General features: G+C 38.3%; 1 long non-coding RNA gene across 3 annotated transcripts in view; it reads right to left on the reverse strand.

Moving 5' to 3' along the window:
- Positions 1-1,593: 1,593 nt before the first annotated feature.
- LOC308192161 overlaps positions 1,594-17,349 on the reverse strand; it is a 28,740-nt gene continuing 12,984 nt past the window's right edge. For all 3 annotated transcript variants that reach the window (XR_013948597.1, XR_013948598.1, XR_013948599.1), the window contains exons 3-5: positions 6,719-6,830; positions 2,050-2,104; positions 1,594-1,866 (exon numbers count right to left, since the gene is read on the reverse strand). This is a non-coding gene — a long non-coding RNA (uncharacterized lncRNA). The remainder of the gene's footprint in view (positions 1,867-2,049; positions 2,105-6,718; positions 6,831-17,349) is intronic.

The following is a 17,349-nucleotide window of genomic DNA, read 5'->3' on the forward strand; positions in this document are numbered from 1 at the left end:
CTTCTTTATTCAATTGCTGGTGGTAAGCATCAGTGAGTATAGAGGAAAACAGTTGTGGCTTTCTGCTTCATTTTCCAAATCCTGGGCTCACGTGAGATTAATGTAGGCTACAGACCAGTGTGTTTTGCACTCGTGCTTGTTCTTTAAACATTTTCTTCCACACTACAAGACCATTCTGGGCTTTTGAAGCAGCCTGTTCAACAACCAGCATGACACATCTTTCTCTGCCTGACCTTCATGTAAGAGGAAAAAGGGACAGTTTGAGAAAATGAAAGAGACAGTTTACAGGCATATTTGGCCTTATTTGCACATTATGACACTGGAAGTGGATAATTGTGGAGTAGACACTATTTTTTTTCAAGCCATTTCAATTCCCTAAAAAATGCTACTCTATTTGTTCCTACTCCAGTAGAGTTCATTTCTAACCAGTTGTGACATACAGAGGAAAAAAAAAAAAAAAAAGTTTTTTTATCATCTGAGATTAGGGTTTTTTTTTTGTTTGTTTGTTTGTTTTTGACTGGGATTTGGAAAACACAAATTTCATCCTATCTGGGGAAGTTTAGCACTTTAGGCCCAAAGCTCAGGGGTAGCTTTCTTCATTTACAATAAACAGGGGAAAGCTTGAGATGTAATGTCAGAAGTGAACAGAATAAAATCACAGTAGGAAGGATAATGTTTTGTTTTGTTTTCAGAAGGTGATGCCAGAATTCTTTGCCTGCTGCACCAGTTTCTTAACTCATGAAATAAACTGAGTTCTGACATAAGTGAATATAGCACACACTGGAGTCAATAGGATGTCTGCCATTTATACCAGAACTTCACTGATGACTTATGCGTGTTATCATTTACATTTTTCCCCTGTAGTAGATTGAAATAGGACAAAAGGAAAGGAAAAAATGTGGGAAAATGTGAGGAAAATCATGAGAATAACATGAAATTATAAAAAAAATGAATAAAATACAGCAAAACTTATTTTGAACCTGAGAATTCAGGATAAAGCTGAAATGGCCTATCTATTTTGATTTTAAAAATGCACATTTCCCAAACAATTTCAGACAGGAATCTATGGACTCTACCTGTTTACTTCTTAATTACTACTAATAAAACATCTTTCCATTTGCTAAAGCCCATTCAGTTTACACTGGACTGCTACAGTGTACAAGAATTTCCTGAATATCATGATCTGCTCTTATTCCCTTTTTATGAAAGCCTACACTCAGCTTGGCTGTAGTTCTTTATCACATAATGGTCAAATTAAAAAGTAAAAAAACAAGCAGAAAAAAATGTAAAACTTTATTTGCAGATCTATCCTTTACCAGAGGAACATAGGAGTTTGGTTATTTTCATTTTATTTCCATTACCAACTAATTTGCAATTTGTTTATTCCTTTGAGAAATTCTGAGTACAAATATTATGCAAATCAAATTTGGTTTTGGATGTACTTTTGTATGTTTGCCAGAAAATGGGAGTAGGGAATTCCTTAACCTTGAGCACTTCTTGCCACAGGAATTCTCATCTGTTTATGGTTTTGAAGTCCATTCTAAAATCTAATTAAAAAAAAAAAAATACACTACTAATATTAAACTCCAAGAAAACCTTTAAAACAGAGAAAAATTTAATGATCTAGTACGTATTTATCCTGAGGCCACCTTTTCACATCTTGGGAAGGCATTCCTGTCAGCAGGATGTGCTATCATTTCACGTGTAGAAACAACACAGAACACCAATTCAGAAGAGGAACATTTCTTCCCTTGCTATACCATGGAAAAAGTTACATCACAAGCCACTCCTCCACTCAGATTTCCTCAAAACAATGTCCATATCTTGTCCCTCCGTCACCCAATTCAGGACTGCTGTTCTTGATTTCTTGATTGAAGAATTATGAACCACAAAAAAAAAAAAAAAAAGTACAGAGAAGGTAAGGGTAGTTTTCTTGCTCCTATGAACTCATGCCAGAGCACAGGAGTCACCCAAACATCTCCATCTTTTCTCCCACCTCCCACTCCTCTAGTCTTTGTCTGTCATGAGGCCAAAATTAGATCCAACTACCTTCAGTTCCCTTGCAAAGTTCATCTGTAATACTCCTCCAGGGACCAGCATGTTCCTATAGTAAAGAATAAATGAATGAATGAATAAATAAATAAATAAAAATACATTCAAAAAGCAAGTCTACAGAAGCTAACTTGGCTGGATCCTGTTAGTATGGCAAAATCTGCATGTAATTTTCATAGAGGAAGACCAAATACAAGAGGCACATAATTTGGCTTTGTTTTTTCTGTCTGAATATAAGTTGAAAAGGCTTGTTTCCTTTGTTTCATAGGTACATGTTACTTATGTCTGTCATGGCACACTGACACTGTTGCAGATTTAGACCCCAGCTGACTTTATTTGAACTGGAGATTTGGACGCTCCACCTCTGCTAGTTTAGTCTGTTTTGCTCCACAAGTGCCTTGCAAATATGGCATGAAAGTTTTCAGAAAAGAAAAGCAAATCTGGTAATGGCTGATTCCAGAGGCTGATCCTTGCTCTTGCTTACTCATAGACTTATCATCTAAGTTCTGTTTCTTTACCAACTAAAAGACAGTGCATTGCATGAGTTTCAGTAAAAGTAGATACACCTGCATAATGTATAGTCCATCCCGTAATATATTATTTTTTGACTACTCCCAGAGAGAAGAAAGAATAGTTAGTGCAGAAACAAATTTATTTTTTCTTTCAGGATAGAAATAAAAATATCTTTCCACTGCCACCAGGCTTATAAAAAATATTTTGCAAAAGAAAACTTAGCCAAAATAACATACAAGAGAAGGTTTTACAATGATGGTATCTAATTAACTCCTAACTATAAAAAGAGTACAAAAGTCTCCCACAGTCCATCGTGTTCCAGTAGGAACCCATTCTGGTCCAGAAATGTACTCATGACAACTTCATTCACTGAGAGGTTAAGAGGTACTTGGTTTTGTGACTCTTGGTTACTGATAAACTAGAGGTCCCAAGCATGTATTACTTCATTTTTTAAAACCACTGTGCTCAGCCAAGCTCTATGCTCTCCACCCAGGGTGGATCTCCCTGGGTGCAGTTGAGAGCATGCTATATAATACAGGATAATGCTATATTATTACAATCCTTACTATATACAGACAAATCAAATTAGAAATGTATTTATCCATACCACATTTTCTAGTAAGCCATGTAACCAATTCCTTATATGTTTAAGGTTTGAAGGAAAAGAGTGGGAGAACTTGGTGTACAGCAGACTACCACTTTGCACCACATATTGAGCCAAATTTTCAGGGGGCTCAAATCTCCTGAAGACTGATTTTTTCCACCTTTCCAGACCATTGCAGGTATGTCTGGATGCCAGATGGGTTCATAGAGATGAAACATAGGCATCCATCTGGGGGAGATTTTCTCATAGTTTTGCCAGAACACAAAATAATAAAACATCCAGATTCAACAACATTTGTAACTGACTGTTCCTCCCAAATATTCTCTAGAGCTGTAGAGACCACTAAAGCTGAAAAAAGCAAAACAAGTCTTGAGCTTCATTGTGCAACATGCTAGACATACCCAAGAAAGAAATTTGACTATAACATGCCTGGAAGGAAAAATAACAGAGACGGGTGAGCCTCCACAGCACCCTGGCTGTTTTATGTTCCTAAAATGCATACAGTCTCAGGGAATGTAGATTTCAAGCACATATTCCATTCCTGATGAAAGGATTTTCCTGATACTAAGCAGCAACTATGCTTCTGGACAGATAGTGATTGAGGTTCATATTCATAACTTTTAACATCCACAAGCAGAATCTCACAGTCCTGGTCTGGGGCTTCACTAGGCTCAGCTGTTAAGTTATGGATCTTGATTTCAATCTTAATATTACTTATTTACTTGGGCCAGATATCTAGGTTGTGAATATACCAAGTTCCCTGTGAAACGCTGTAAAGACCAGACTGGTCACCTCATGAGATCTCCCTCTTGTATAGACTACTCAGAGTAAGTGGTGTTTGTCCCCAGTTGCATGCAGTACAATATTTGGTTCTCAGTTTGCTTGCTCTGGTCATTTCCAGGGTGGGTGAGTTGAAGGGCTTTTTTTTGTTGTTGTTTTGTTTTGTTTTTTAATTTTATTTTATTATTACTTTATATTATTTTTTATTACTTTATTTTATTTTGTTTCATACATCTTGTGAAGTCAGTGTGAGGCTACCCCCTAGTTTTGCCAAACTTCCTGTCTGGTTTGCTGTCTATTCTGTTCCACAGTTTTATATGTCAGCAGTTTATACGTCCACGGTTCATATATTTACAAGCCAGCCTCATGGGTTACATGGTAGTCCTTCTGCTCAAAATCTTAGATACAGAGCATGTTCTTTCTCACCTTTTGTCTGTCTTAGCAATAATGAACTTCAAATGGTTCTGTCCAGTTAATGAAGCATAGCTTCCTTTTCCTGAAAATGAAGTTGTCAGAGCCGCTGCAGACACTGCTTTTACAAATGTTTCTCCATTTGCCCTCTTTAAAATACTTCTTTACACTTCTCTTATACATGATATCAACTAGTCTTTGTCCTATTTCCTGTATTTCTATGTTCTTTGCAGGTTAGTCTGTTCTTGTGACCAGTCCTCAGGAATGTCTCCTGAACTGAGTGAACTCATGAAAATATCTGTGAAAACTTCTCCTATTTCTGTATCCATTTCCTTGAGATCTTGGAAATATTTTCTCTGGACAGAATGCCATGTCAAATTTACAATCTTACAATGTTCATAAGTATTTTTGCTGTTGCCCACACAATTTTGAATCCCTCATCCCAGAAAAAGCACAGACTTAGGAAAATATTTACTACTCTTCCCTGCAAAGTCCGGTGCCAAATTATTTTTGCTGTGATTTCTTTTCATTACAATCTCTGTTTCTGTAAAGTAGCATATTTTAAAACTGCATATTTTATTTAACAGCTGAGTTACTTAAAATTATTCTAAAGATATCAAAGACTGTTCAGTTTGCACTTGTCATTTTTCATCTTCTGTTTTATTTTTTAGTAATCTCCTCATTCATGTGTGCAAAACTCTTTATACCTTTAAATCATATCACTGTTTATATTTGATCTACAATAACAATGGGATGTTGTTATTTTTCTGTTACCATTTTTGTATTAAAAAGTATGCAGCAGAAAATAACACCTATTGGTTCATGTGAAAGCAGAAATTTCCTGATTATTCCATCAAGTTAAAAACTACTTTCACTGTTAAGGACCAAAAGAAACAAAGCAATTATAATCTAATCTCATCTGTCATCTGAAAAAGAACAAAGAACCTAGATCAACTATTTCTACAATGACCCTAATTACCCCTTCAACTATAATATACCTTATAGGGAAAAAAAAAAAAAAAAAAAAAAGATAATTCTCTATTTAGACCAGGACAGATATGTTGATTTAAAAGCAGAGAATCCATCATTTTTCAAGATATAATTTTTGATAATTTAATCACCTTTACTTCCAAGTCTACCTTCAGTCTCTAGCCTAAGGAGCATGATAAGCCTTCTGCTATGGAATTAAATAGTTTTCTATTTTCAGAAAATACTTCCCTGTGTAGCTTTTTCTAAATTGTGATCACATTATCTCTCACAGTATTTTAGAAAAAACAGCTTCTTCAGAGCTTTAATATTCAAGCATCTTTTTCAAACTCAGGATAACTCAGGGTCCATACTCTGTGCCCTGCTTAATGTCTCTATACCTTTTGTGAAGGGCGGACAATAGAAAAACACATAACAGGTCCATGTGTACTATCATTTTGGTTCAGTCCATTTCATTCTGGAGCACTCTTTGGTTGGTTCTGAACACAATTTAGTTCATTTCTGCCCTACAGTCTGCAGAGAACCGCAAATTTCTGTCCTCAGGGAATTTAGAATAAAGAAATAGACATGTTTTTCATATGTCACCATATTTAGTGAAATTGCAGACTTCGCTACATTTTGCTTCTTCTATTCAAGACTGTCCTCCAGCAAAACCGCAGTGGGATGTGTAGCACAGTACATACTAAAACATCACACTGGGCTGCTGTGCAACAAGAATGCACTCCCAGCTGTACACTAGCAAAGCAAAAGACATCTGGGCTGTGAAACTGTCTTTGCTTTAATTTGCCTCAAATTCTAAGGTGGGGGGAGAATAACAGTTCTGCAGATCTGGAAGTGACAACATGAGGCACAACAGAAATTATCATTCTGGCCATTGAGGGGGAAACTAGCCCACCACCATCATCCTTCTCCCTGAAAGGCATCCTGTAAACAATACTAAGGAGATAAAGGCCTGAGACTGATTTTTATAAAGCTGCATTTGTATATATAGCCCAGTACATCACTCTTGTATGGGTTAAATAGTATGTCACCACTATCAAAATAGCACCAGATACCCAAGGAACACACAGTGTCACTGCACATCCACAGAAACAACAGCTTGTAGGGCTGTATCTTATCTCCTGCCCTCTGCTCTCTGCTATTCCCTTGTATACTTTTTCCATTCACCCTGCATCTACCTTCACCGTCTAGTCCCAGCAAACATTCACACATGGCCCAGCAGGTTCTCTCTCTGCCCACATCAGACTTCAGAAGGTACTTGCACAGCAGGCACGGGCATGAGGAAATTAAGGGAATTCAATTACACCCCTGAAATTGTTTCTGGATATAAGTATCATGACAACATTCATGAAATGGGGCTCCTCTACTTACCATCTTCAGGACTTTTGCGCTTCCTTGGGTCCCTTCTTCCATGGTGTGCTGGGTACGGATGCACCCAGGATGGGTGTTGTAGCCAAACATCTGCAGCAGGCACTCCAACTAGCTGTGCATTTGTAGGAGCAAGCCAAGTTTTCCAGTGAGATGACATCAGATCATTCCTGCTTGCGAACTAGTATAATGTATGTAGTAGCAGCATACTGTGCCTTCCAAGGCTACCTCTGCCTCTCAGGAGGCCACACAGAGAGATCCACAACTCTCACTATGCTCACAGCTAGATGTAAAGATGTTTCACAAAAACACTGTTGTCGTGGTACAGAGAAGCCATTTTCCTCCATTTCCCAGCTGTTATGCACACCAGCAGAATTTTCCTCCTCCCATGAGCTCCTACAGGGGTTATCAGATCAGAAGTATGCCACCATGATGCCATATCTTGTAACGTTTGAGGCATTTCCAGTAGCAGGTGTGCTCTGAGCTACCTTCTGGGAATGTAGTCTGCTACCAGTGAGGTTAGCCCAGGTGCCTTCACATCAAACTCAGCCTTGGGATTCAGTCAAGCAACACCAACGAATATTACCTTCTCCATACATCACCATCCAGTGATATGCTTGCTAACTCAGCCCCCAGACATACCCCTGAGGAACAGCAAACATCTTTGTACCCACCAGTCAGCCACGTGGCTGCAGAAGATGCTGGAGGCAGTCCTGGACTGACTGCCCTGCAGCCATTTACCCCCGGGAAAGGAGCTGAGATGCTATCGCGAGGGCAGCTCCACAGGGCGTTTCAGAGCAGGGAGTTCAGAGCTTTTACTGCTATGGTCACAGGACTGCTGCCATCCATCTGCCACCCAGTGCTGCAGCTCTCACCTGAGACATCTGAGACATCTGCCTCAGCCTGCTTTGGCACTGCCAAAACGCATGTTGTTCAGAGGAGCCCATGAGATGCAAACCTCTAACGAAACAAAAGCCACCTTTGTGATTCCTTTGATTCATTTCATGTGTTGCTAAGCTTTTGGGAAGAATATCATTTGTGGTTCAATTAAACCTCTTTCAGGAGCCCCCCCGCCGTTAGGGATATGTGCTTGACTGTGACTGAACACAGTTTAAGTTACCACCCATCAGCTTAGCTGCCATAACCACTTCACACTTTACATACTCTTTTCACTTTTGTAAAGTTCTCTCAGATATCCTAAACTTTAGGCTGAGATGCTTTACCTCAAAACTGGAATAGACAGAGACCACAAATCTTCCCAGCAGCAAAACGATCACACAAGTTAATAAAGGAAAATGATGAGCTTATATTTTAAGCACATTTTATCCACTACTTTTTCAATCACCTCATAAAAACTTTTATCTCCAAAAAAAAAAATCAGAAATTAATTATCCATGCTGTCTCTTTAATTTTTTATTACTTTATTCTTTATTCTTATTGCTTTATTGCTTTTATTCTTTATTATTTTATTGCTTTATTGTTTCTAGAGGTCCATCAAGGGTAAATTTAAAGTTGTCCATTCTCTATTTATATGGGTGATATCATTTATCTACCTTACATAAGGACATATTATTAACTTTTTTTCCTAATTTTTCAAAACTCCCACAATATCCCATGGTATGTTAATGGAGAGCTTCCAGCTCTGTTCTTCCATAAATTTTAAAAGTAATTTGTCTACTCCTAGACACACACAAATATCCTAAAATATTTTATATATTTAACTTATCTACATATTCACATTCAGATCTTTTTCATCTCTTTGGAGTTGTCCAGGCTATTTTGTCACTTGGTGATCCACAGCTTTTTAATCCTTTACCTCAACATATTGATTTCCTGGTTCTAATTCCAATTTGATTTATACCAAAGTCAAAGCAGCCTAAGCACATTAGCCCCTTTGGTTTTGTCCCTATCTGAACACATATGCACTGGAGGAAAAATTCTGTTTCATATTCATGTTTGCTTTCACCCAACCCATCTTACTTTTATGGATAAAAACAATTTTATCACTGTTAATAATGCAAATCCAATATACTTAGGAAAGAGCAATTGGTATGTTATTCCGCCTCATATATTATTGAAAAAATTGTCAGTCAAAGTTCTCATTACAGGTTATTTATCATCACCAGTGAAGATAATAAGAAGTAGCTCATATGTTTTCATCTCATTTCCTAAATGGGCTTTGCAGTTCTGGTAGCTGGAAAAATATTAAATTTTAATTTGTGAATTCAGCACAAGTTAGAAACTTGATTTTTGACAGCTTTGCACAGCTCAAAATGGATGTAAAATTGGCATGATGATGGTTTATTGGTGTTCTTCATTCTCTTTGCATGCAGATCACAGGTTATATAAGGGCAGAGTACTTAACAGAATATAGTTGTGTGTATATATATATGTAAGTATATTTATGTGTAGGTGTCTTACTTGATTTGTGATGCATGTCAGTACAAGGCCAGCTGAAATAGACATTTTTCCCTAAATTTTCTTCTCATCTGAAAGTCAATGTAGGTCTTCTACGGTAATATATAAACAACTGTGTTACGATGTTTTAAAATTTTAGCAATTTTATCAACAGGAAAAATTCAAACAGTCTCTCTCCTTCTGAACCTTCTCCCTAGCTTTTTAATTCTTCCCCTTTGTGAAAGCCTGGAACACCTTTAGACTACACTTATGTTCTACTGAGTGACATTTTAAGCAAATATACAGCTGTCAAATACTTTCTTGATCTTGACAAAATGAGCATTTTATGAGGTTTCAAGGCAGATGTGTTTCTTCTTGTAATTTTCTTTGAAAGAAAAAAAAAACACAATGGTTTTGTAGGACAGGTTAAGAGGTTGATTTCCCACGCTAGCAAATGGCTTCACATTTATAGCTTTGTTAAGCTAGTGTGAAGTGAATGTAAATTGTCACCATTAAAAAAACCAGCAGCTCCTGTGCAAGGTTGTTGATGAAAAAAAATCAAAAAGATATAAGACATTGGCAGCTGTTTTTATCACTCCATCAACTGGAAGCATTGTGGAAATTCATTGTCCTCCCTCCAAAAAGTATATATATTTTTCTCTGTTCAAATAAAGCAGCTGTAAGTCCATAACCTGTCTGTACAAAACAGAGACCAGCCTGTAGTAGAGAACTATTTCTATTTATTTGTTGAAGAACACATTGGTGCCGTGTGTGATTCGAAGCAGTACATCTTTGTGAACTGGGATAAAGAGATTTGCAGGTGAATAATACCTTTCTCCTTGTCTTTATCTTTTTCTTCTTAATTGTAAGGAAGACAACTAAAGAATTTAAAGTCTTCAGCCTTGTCCAGGCAAGTCCTGTTCTAGCCATTACAGAGATGCTTTCAGTTAAGTCCTTTGAATAAAGGATTCATGACATTACTTGAAGTGGCTTGTATACAATTCTTACATGACTTAAGCAAGCTTATTCCTCTGCCTCAGCTTAGGTGTATCTTCTGGAGAGAGAAATTTTTGCCCAAAATCTGTGGTCAGTCACCTAAACTCAAAGCATATTTAAAAACAGTTCATGAGGCTACAAAATGGCATATTCAAGGGTACGAGTCTGATTCTACCATGTTTGTCTTGCACCCTTCTTCATTAACGTATCTAATGCCACTGGATCTTACTGCTAACAACAGTGAATAATAATAATAGTAATAACTCTAGTCAGTTCTTCAAAAAAATGTCCAAATTGAGCTACAAAGACTGAAGAATCACTGTATACCTTGCTTTCACTAGTTACTGAGTACTGGCCATTGTCAGAAAGAGGACCCTAAATTCACTAGAGCTCTTTTGTTCTGAGTTTTAACCAGACATTCAAACTCATTATTACTCGCAGTGTCCTGAGTAACACATTATCTTACTACAGAATCCAGCAAACCACCATCTCCACCACACACTGACACTTTATTTGACCCCACTTCTTTTGAAATGAAGTAAGTCTGAGGATACTCTCCCAGTTCACAGGAACAGACATCAGAAGAGAAGTAGCTTCTGCTGATACCTCTGCTTGTGATCTAATCCAAGTCTTTTCTAATCTAACTTTCTGACTGAACTTCATTTTAGTATAAAAGATTATTTGTTCTACATGTCTGAACAGTGCAGTGACTGAAGAGCCACTGAAGGAAGCCATGTGTTGGTTAGTCAAAGGCTATTGGCACAAGGCAGGAGGGTGGATGATTACAGTGCTCCTAATTTAACATATATTGTTGCTGAATTGGAAAAGGATAAGCATGTTCCCGTCTCCAGACAAAGATGAAACCCACAAGCAGACATTAGGAGTGCCAGAGAATGTGCATAGAAACTAGAGGTTGAATTCTACTTGATACATGGACAGAAAAAAATATATATTTCAGTTCAAACCTCTTTTGGGGGAGCTTGATGTATGTTTCTGGCTCCCCTGAGCCATGCTGGGGGGATGTCACTCAGCAAGTCCCAGCAGCTGCCTTCCACAAGCTGCCCAGAGGTCCCTGCCAAGTGTCTCAGGACAGAGCGGGCATGGTGTATATGAGGCTTGGAGACAATGTGTGCATAGTGCTGGGCTTCCCGCTGCTCCTGTACAGACTGTTCTGGTGCTAATGCGATGTCTCATAGCTCCAGGTTAATTCAGTCAGATGACAGGCAGCCTTATCACCACCTCACTCATGCAGCAGCTTTTTTCCATTTTTTTTTTGGAGCCTGAACTATTACCAGAATTCAGTTGTGCCTGGAGTTATATAAACAGATAAGAAAAATATGACATCAGAAGGTTTTACCAATAATCAGAGGAGAAAGATAGATATCTCCAGAGGATCATTCATTTAATCTTAAAACAGGGAGAATTAGTCACCCTGTGAAATATTGTTTTCATTCACCTTGCCATTAGACACTGTGCTGAAGTTCTGCCATCTACAGGAGGCCATGATCCACTTCCAGCTACAAGTGGAATAAAATAAACTATAATAACAGGGTTTGATTTTAGAGTGATATGCAAACAACCTACATGGCCTCTTTTTCCAGATTTTTTCCTACACTGTTCATCTATCTAAAAAGCAACCTCTGCAGTTCTTTCTTTAGCTCCCTCCAGCAGTTAAAATGCAACCTGTCCTCCAGAAAATTCTCCTTCAATTTAAATCTACACTGCAGTTTTACCATATGTTCTGAGATATGAAGTAGTCAGCAGTGTTTTCCTTGACAGCTTCACTTCATTCCATATAAATCAAAAATACTATAGCCTAATAATCTGTTTTACATTAATTGCTATTAATCACTATGTTACGTATTGTGCAAAGCAGTTGTTTAATGTCTGTATTAGGTTATTTGAATGGATGTTGCAGCACTGTGCATAGTCTGTAGTTTGCTACGACTTTACAAATGCGTGCAAAGTTCTTCCTCTTGTGAGAACAACTGCTTTAGAAGCCACGGTCTTTAAATGCATGTGGAACTACTTCAGGATTTTGCTGCACATATTCTATAGCTGCTATTTGTCAGGTTGTTTAGCTTGAGGGCTCACAGGAATCTGTAGATGAGATAACTTCACGGAACAAAATTCAAAATCTAGTTTACTATAGCAAACTTTATTCTGTAATTGAGGTAGGGTGAGCCATTGGAGTAGTGTTGTGGAGAATATACATCAGTCTACAACATCAGAGGATGTTTTTTCATGTCTTTATAAAATATTAAACAACATACATGTGTCAAAAAAGCATTTGTTGTATTTATTACATCCTAGATTTAGGAAATTTTCACTTTTTCTCTCTCTCTCTTTTTTTTTTCTTTTTTTGTTGTTGTTGTTATCAGGTGAACTGAGCTGTACAGGGCTGCCTGAATTAAAGCTGAACCAAAGCAAACAGTAAAAGTCGATAAGTGTCCATAAATGTTATTTCAGTGGAAAATTTTCATCCATTTTAAAATACTGAGATCCCTTTCATAGTTGAATAGCACTCTGAAATGTAACCAATCACACTGTTGAATGGGGGGCTGTTATTGGAGGAAGAGGCAGAGAAAAGGAAAACATTTCTTTTGCTGTGTTTGGCATTTCATAGTCCAGGCCATGTTTTCATTTAGGGTTGGATATTCCTTTCTTCACAAAGGTAAGATCAGAGAAAACAGAAGCTCCAAAACCAGAATTCTTGGGATCGAGGTTTAGAAACAGCCATTTTTATGGTAACTTACTTGTCCTCTTTTCTTTTTTGTTAAATACCACTACTTTGGGTAGAAAAGAGTGCAGACGAGTGACCTCGCTGTTATCTGCCAAGACAGCTTGCAGGGGACCAAATTAATCTCTGCTGAAGAAATCCTCTAACATGAAAGCACATTTTCCTTGCAGTACAATGTGACAAAGTGATATGATTCAGTAAGTGTTCATGAGCAAGAGGTGAGTCTCATAGTCTTTCCTGATTATGGAGATACAAGGCCAAGGAAGAAATCTTACAGCAGAACTCCCAAGAGCTCATACAAAACTGAAGGCAATACATGACTGAAAACAACTTGTTCAAAGGCACAGCAAAGGATGCAGACATTTTTTCACTAACCTAATTCTGAAACATGTATTTCTTAACTCATTCTTTGACCTAAGTGATGGTTTTATTTGAGTAAACACTTCCTGTCCTAAGTTTAATAAGTTAGGAGTAATAGCCAAAACCTGATCTTACTTGAATATAACTGAAAGATCAAATCAAAAAATAGCATTAAAACATGGACAACTGAAGCTAAATCTGGACAGCCTACAAGGCATGGATGACCTGGGTGTCGTGGACACTTCTGTCCTCTAGCTCTGTAAGAGATCAGGGTCTCTGGTAGGTGGATGATCTGAGACACTCATCACCAAACCCAGCTCTGCTTGGTGTTGTACCTACAGGTACTTTGTGTATAGCCTACCTCTTCCCAGCTCTACCTAGCTAGCTTTTTCACTTGTCACATGGCTGGTTTTTTAGGCAACTTCTGCCCAATAATTCTCACAAGAACATTTTTGAAGTTCAATCTTTTACATTGTCAAACTTTCAGGGACAAATGGATGAGCCAGAAAATGATTAAAAAAAAAAAAAAAAAAAAAAGGGATATGGAGATCCAGGCTGTTTTGTAAGTGACCCTATGTGGTTAAGTATATCACATGCATGTACCTATGCTGAAAGGAAATTTCTACTTTAAAGAAAATGTTGTAGGAATGCTTTGTTCAGGAGATGAATTCAATAAGACTATTGTAACTCTTCCACCCAGCCCAGTAGACCTGCTTACCACTGCAAACACTATTTCTTTGACATTGAAAGTTATTTTCCTCTTTTATTTTCAGTACAAAAGAGCAGTTCTGTGGTTTTCCTGAAATATATGAATGAGTTGAGTCATCTATGATTCTGATAAAGACTGAAGGTAATATGTGAAGAAGCAGCATACTGAATAGATATTTATGCTAGTTATGAATGATGCATGAAGGTTCTCTTCTAAAAGAAAAATGTAAAGCTGCTGTCAAGTCTCTACTTAATACTAGAGTAGGTTCAAACATTTTTCTAAAGTTGTCTTTATCTTTTCTTTCATTATTAACGGTTAAGCTATTTATTCACCCCCTCAAAAAAAAAAATTACATGTCATTATGGATAAAGCATATTTTTATTTCTCTTCAGTGATCTCAGAAAAAGATATAATCCAAACCAAAACAAAAACAATTCTTTTTATTTTCATCAGAAACTGGTTAGTATCTCAAAATCACTGTTATGTATGGGTCATCAGTGAAGTAATTTCCAACACTACAAATTGTTTATCTGTCTGATAACATAAAACTCACACATTACAAGAAAGTAATACAAGATCCAAACACTCCCAATTTCTGTATTTCTTCACTTAATATCTAAAACCATTTTAAGAGAATCCTAGATGTCGAAGCAAATAAACACTGGTCTCTTACTTTGGGCCTCTTCCACTAGCCATGCTGATTAATTAAAAAAGCAACAAAACATGTCTGCAGCTGGCACTTTTGCAGTAGCAAGGATGATTTACAAATGTAATCAGACTTCCTGCTTCCAGACATAAAGCAGTCACCAACATGCTTCTTTACACACACAACATGAGGATTAATATCCAGACAAAATAAATAGGCCAAACTAGGAAGTTTCGCCCCCTGCAATGAGAGGTGATAGAAAACAGGGTTAGAACAACCATGTGAGATGTCCTGGTTCTAAGACAGACTGCCCTTGCTCCTAGTCATCCTTAGCAAGCTCTTTTCCTTATGCAAAATAGCATATTCTGCTGGTAAGTAGCAGATTCATCAATACTCATGCTAACCATTTACTGTGTTTATGATACAGAAGAAACCCCCTGGAAACTGCCTTTTTTAGAACTAACAGTTGGCAATAAACCCCTGTTCTGAACATGGCTTATAAACATATAAACATATAAACTTATCTATAGGAACTTTCTATCAAATAAATCTTTCATCAAATAAATATATGAGAGAAAGATATTTTTCCTGAATCAATAGGAAATGTCTGGCTAAAGCCATTCCAGTTTTGAAATACAGTTTCAAGCAACAGAAGTGAGGAGAAAACCCTGCTGTAAGCTTTGCTCTTTTCATTCAACAGGACTAGAAAGCCCTGCAGGACTGCTCAGGTTCCCTTGCAGCACAAAGTGACAAAGCCTGGTGAGTTATGTCACATAATGCTTAATCTTCTGTCAGGTCACTAAATTATCATGCGTCTCATGAAAAGGATGTTAGCACAATTCCAGGCAATCCCATAAGTATCCAGAGTATAGTAGGTGTGATCAGGTCAGAAATATTCTCCCTCTCAGTTCCCTGACCCAAAAAAAAAAAACCACTGAGCATTCACTTTCTGCCAGAAATAAACTTTAATGCCCTCCTGGGTTCAGCCTCTCTTGTAAATCAGGGTCAAGCTGTCTAGGCCAGCTTCTGCTAGGGCTGCAGGGCAGTCTTCAATGGGAGGCGATGGCAGTAGGAGTGAATTAGGGCTCTAGTCGGAGGGAGAACTCTGTAAGCACCGCATTAACATTCACAGCAAAGAGCTGTGGGCAAGACAGTCTCCATCTGAGATAATAGGCTTTTTCCAGTGATTACTCCTCATCACTTAGGAACACATCAGTCCTGCACATTAATCCCACCTTCTGCTACCATAGGCTGTCGTGTCATATATTGCTTTTCATGGGCTCTATTCTGCGAGAAATAGTTAATGTCTACTTCTCCTACCAGCAGGCTTCTCCAGAGCCTCACTGTGATAGTGAGAAAATTGTTTCTGTCTTCCAGTTTCAATTTATTCATGTCCAGTTTATAACCATTTCCTTCTGAGCCAATATTGTCCTTTAACTTAACTAGCTCTTTTCCCTTCCTGATGTTTATCCTCCTGATATATTTACACAGGACTGACGTATTCCCTGTTAGCCTTTGCTGAACAAGGTAAACTCTGGCAGTTCCACTCATGGGATTAGCTGAATCACTTCTCCTGCTGCCCAGCACTCAGCTTTCTTAAATATGTCTATTTGCTGTTCTGTATTTGCTTTTCTTCAGGCATGTCATACCACCCCTGTCTTGACAGAGTTATTGCAATCTGGGTACTAGATGATCCCCACCTGATTGTATCTTCTTCCAGTTCTTCCAAAACACAGTTTTTCTGTGCTAGTCATTGATGGATTTGGGAATCCGTGCATGGTACAGAACCTTGGAGCCCAGAAGCTAATGTCCCTATATCAGTTAACCCCAGGAAAAGCAGAAATCCTGAGTCTTTGGATGAATTTAGTTGCCCTGAAGTTCTCTTTTTCCTCCTAATCTGACCATAGCCTATAATATTTGAATCTCTCTCCTTTATATGTTAAAAAAAGTAAATAAATAAATAAATAAGAATGGGTTTCTTAGTCCTCTCAAGAAATGTAGTGACATTATGAATTTAAGAATGGGGATCCTCACCCTCCTTTATGCCTATATCCTACATGGATGCTTCAAATTCAGCTTGTCCTTCTGAAACATGAAGACACCTGTACTTACTGGGATTCTAGCTGAACCAAGCCAGAACTGTTCAACAAACATAACAATTTTCAGTTAAATGAAAACCCAAGTCATGCTGTAGTTGCAAGCTGCTATTTGAGGGTCTTTGAAGCTCAACATATCCATCAGAAAATCGTGAGCTGCCAGGACCAACAGGTGACTCAGGATGTTAATTACTGCTGCCCGGATGGCAAAGTGAAATGAGCTGATTAATGTTCTCACGAGTGGGATGAAGGACCCTTCCCTGTGCTCCTCTGCAGCTGCTTGGCCAGTGCTGCAGTTCCCTCCTGCTGGCCAGCACTCACTGGCATGGGCTGTGCCCACAGAAGCCCAGGAGGCAGATTTGTGACTCTGCTTCTCCCACCCCCAGCCACCATCCATGAGGCATGCCAGGGCTGCAGCACTGGAAAAGGTGCAGTGCTCCACTTGCTTATTCTGGCTGGTTTGGGAAAATGATGGTAGTGAGGAGCTACTGCTTTCCAGGAGGCCCCTGGGAGAGACTAATCCTGCCCTCTGCATCCAGACTTCTTCCCACGTTTCCCACGGAAGAATTGGTTGGCAGTCAGGGAAACTACTGTGCAGGGGGACCAGGCTCTGCCTGGATAACTCGCTGTTCAGCTCCTCTGCCACAAATTGTCCAAAGGAAAGGCAATGCAATGTTAACATCCTGTCTG

This window comes from Anser brachyrhynchus, assembly GCF_964034855.1.
Source record: "Anser brachyrhynchus genome assembly, chromosome: 3".
Taxonomy (NCBI): Eukaryota; Metazoa; Chordata; class Aves; order Anseriformes; family Anatidae; genus Anser; species Anser brachyrhynchus.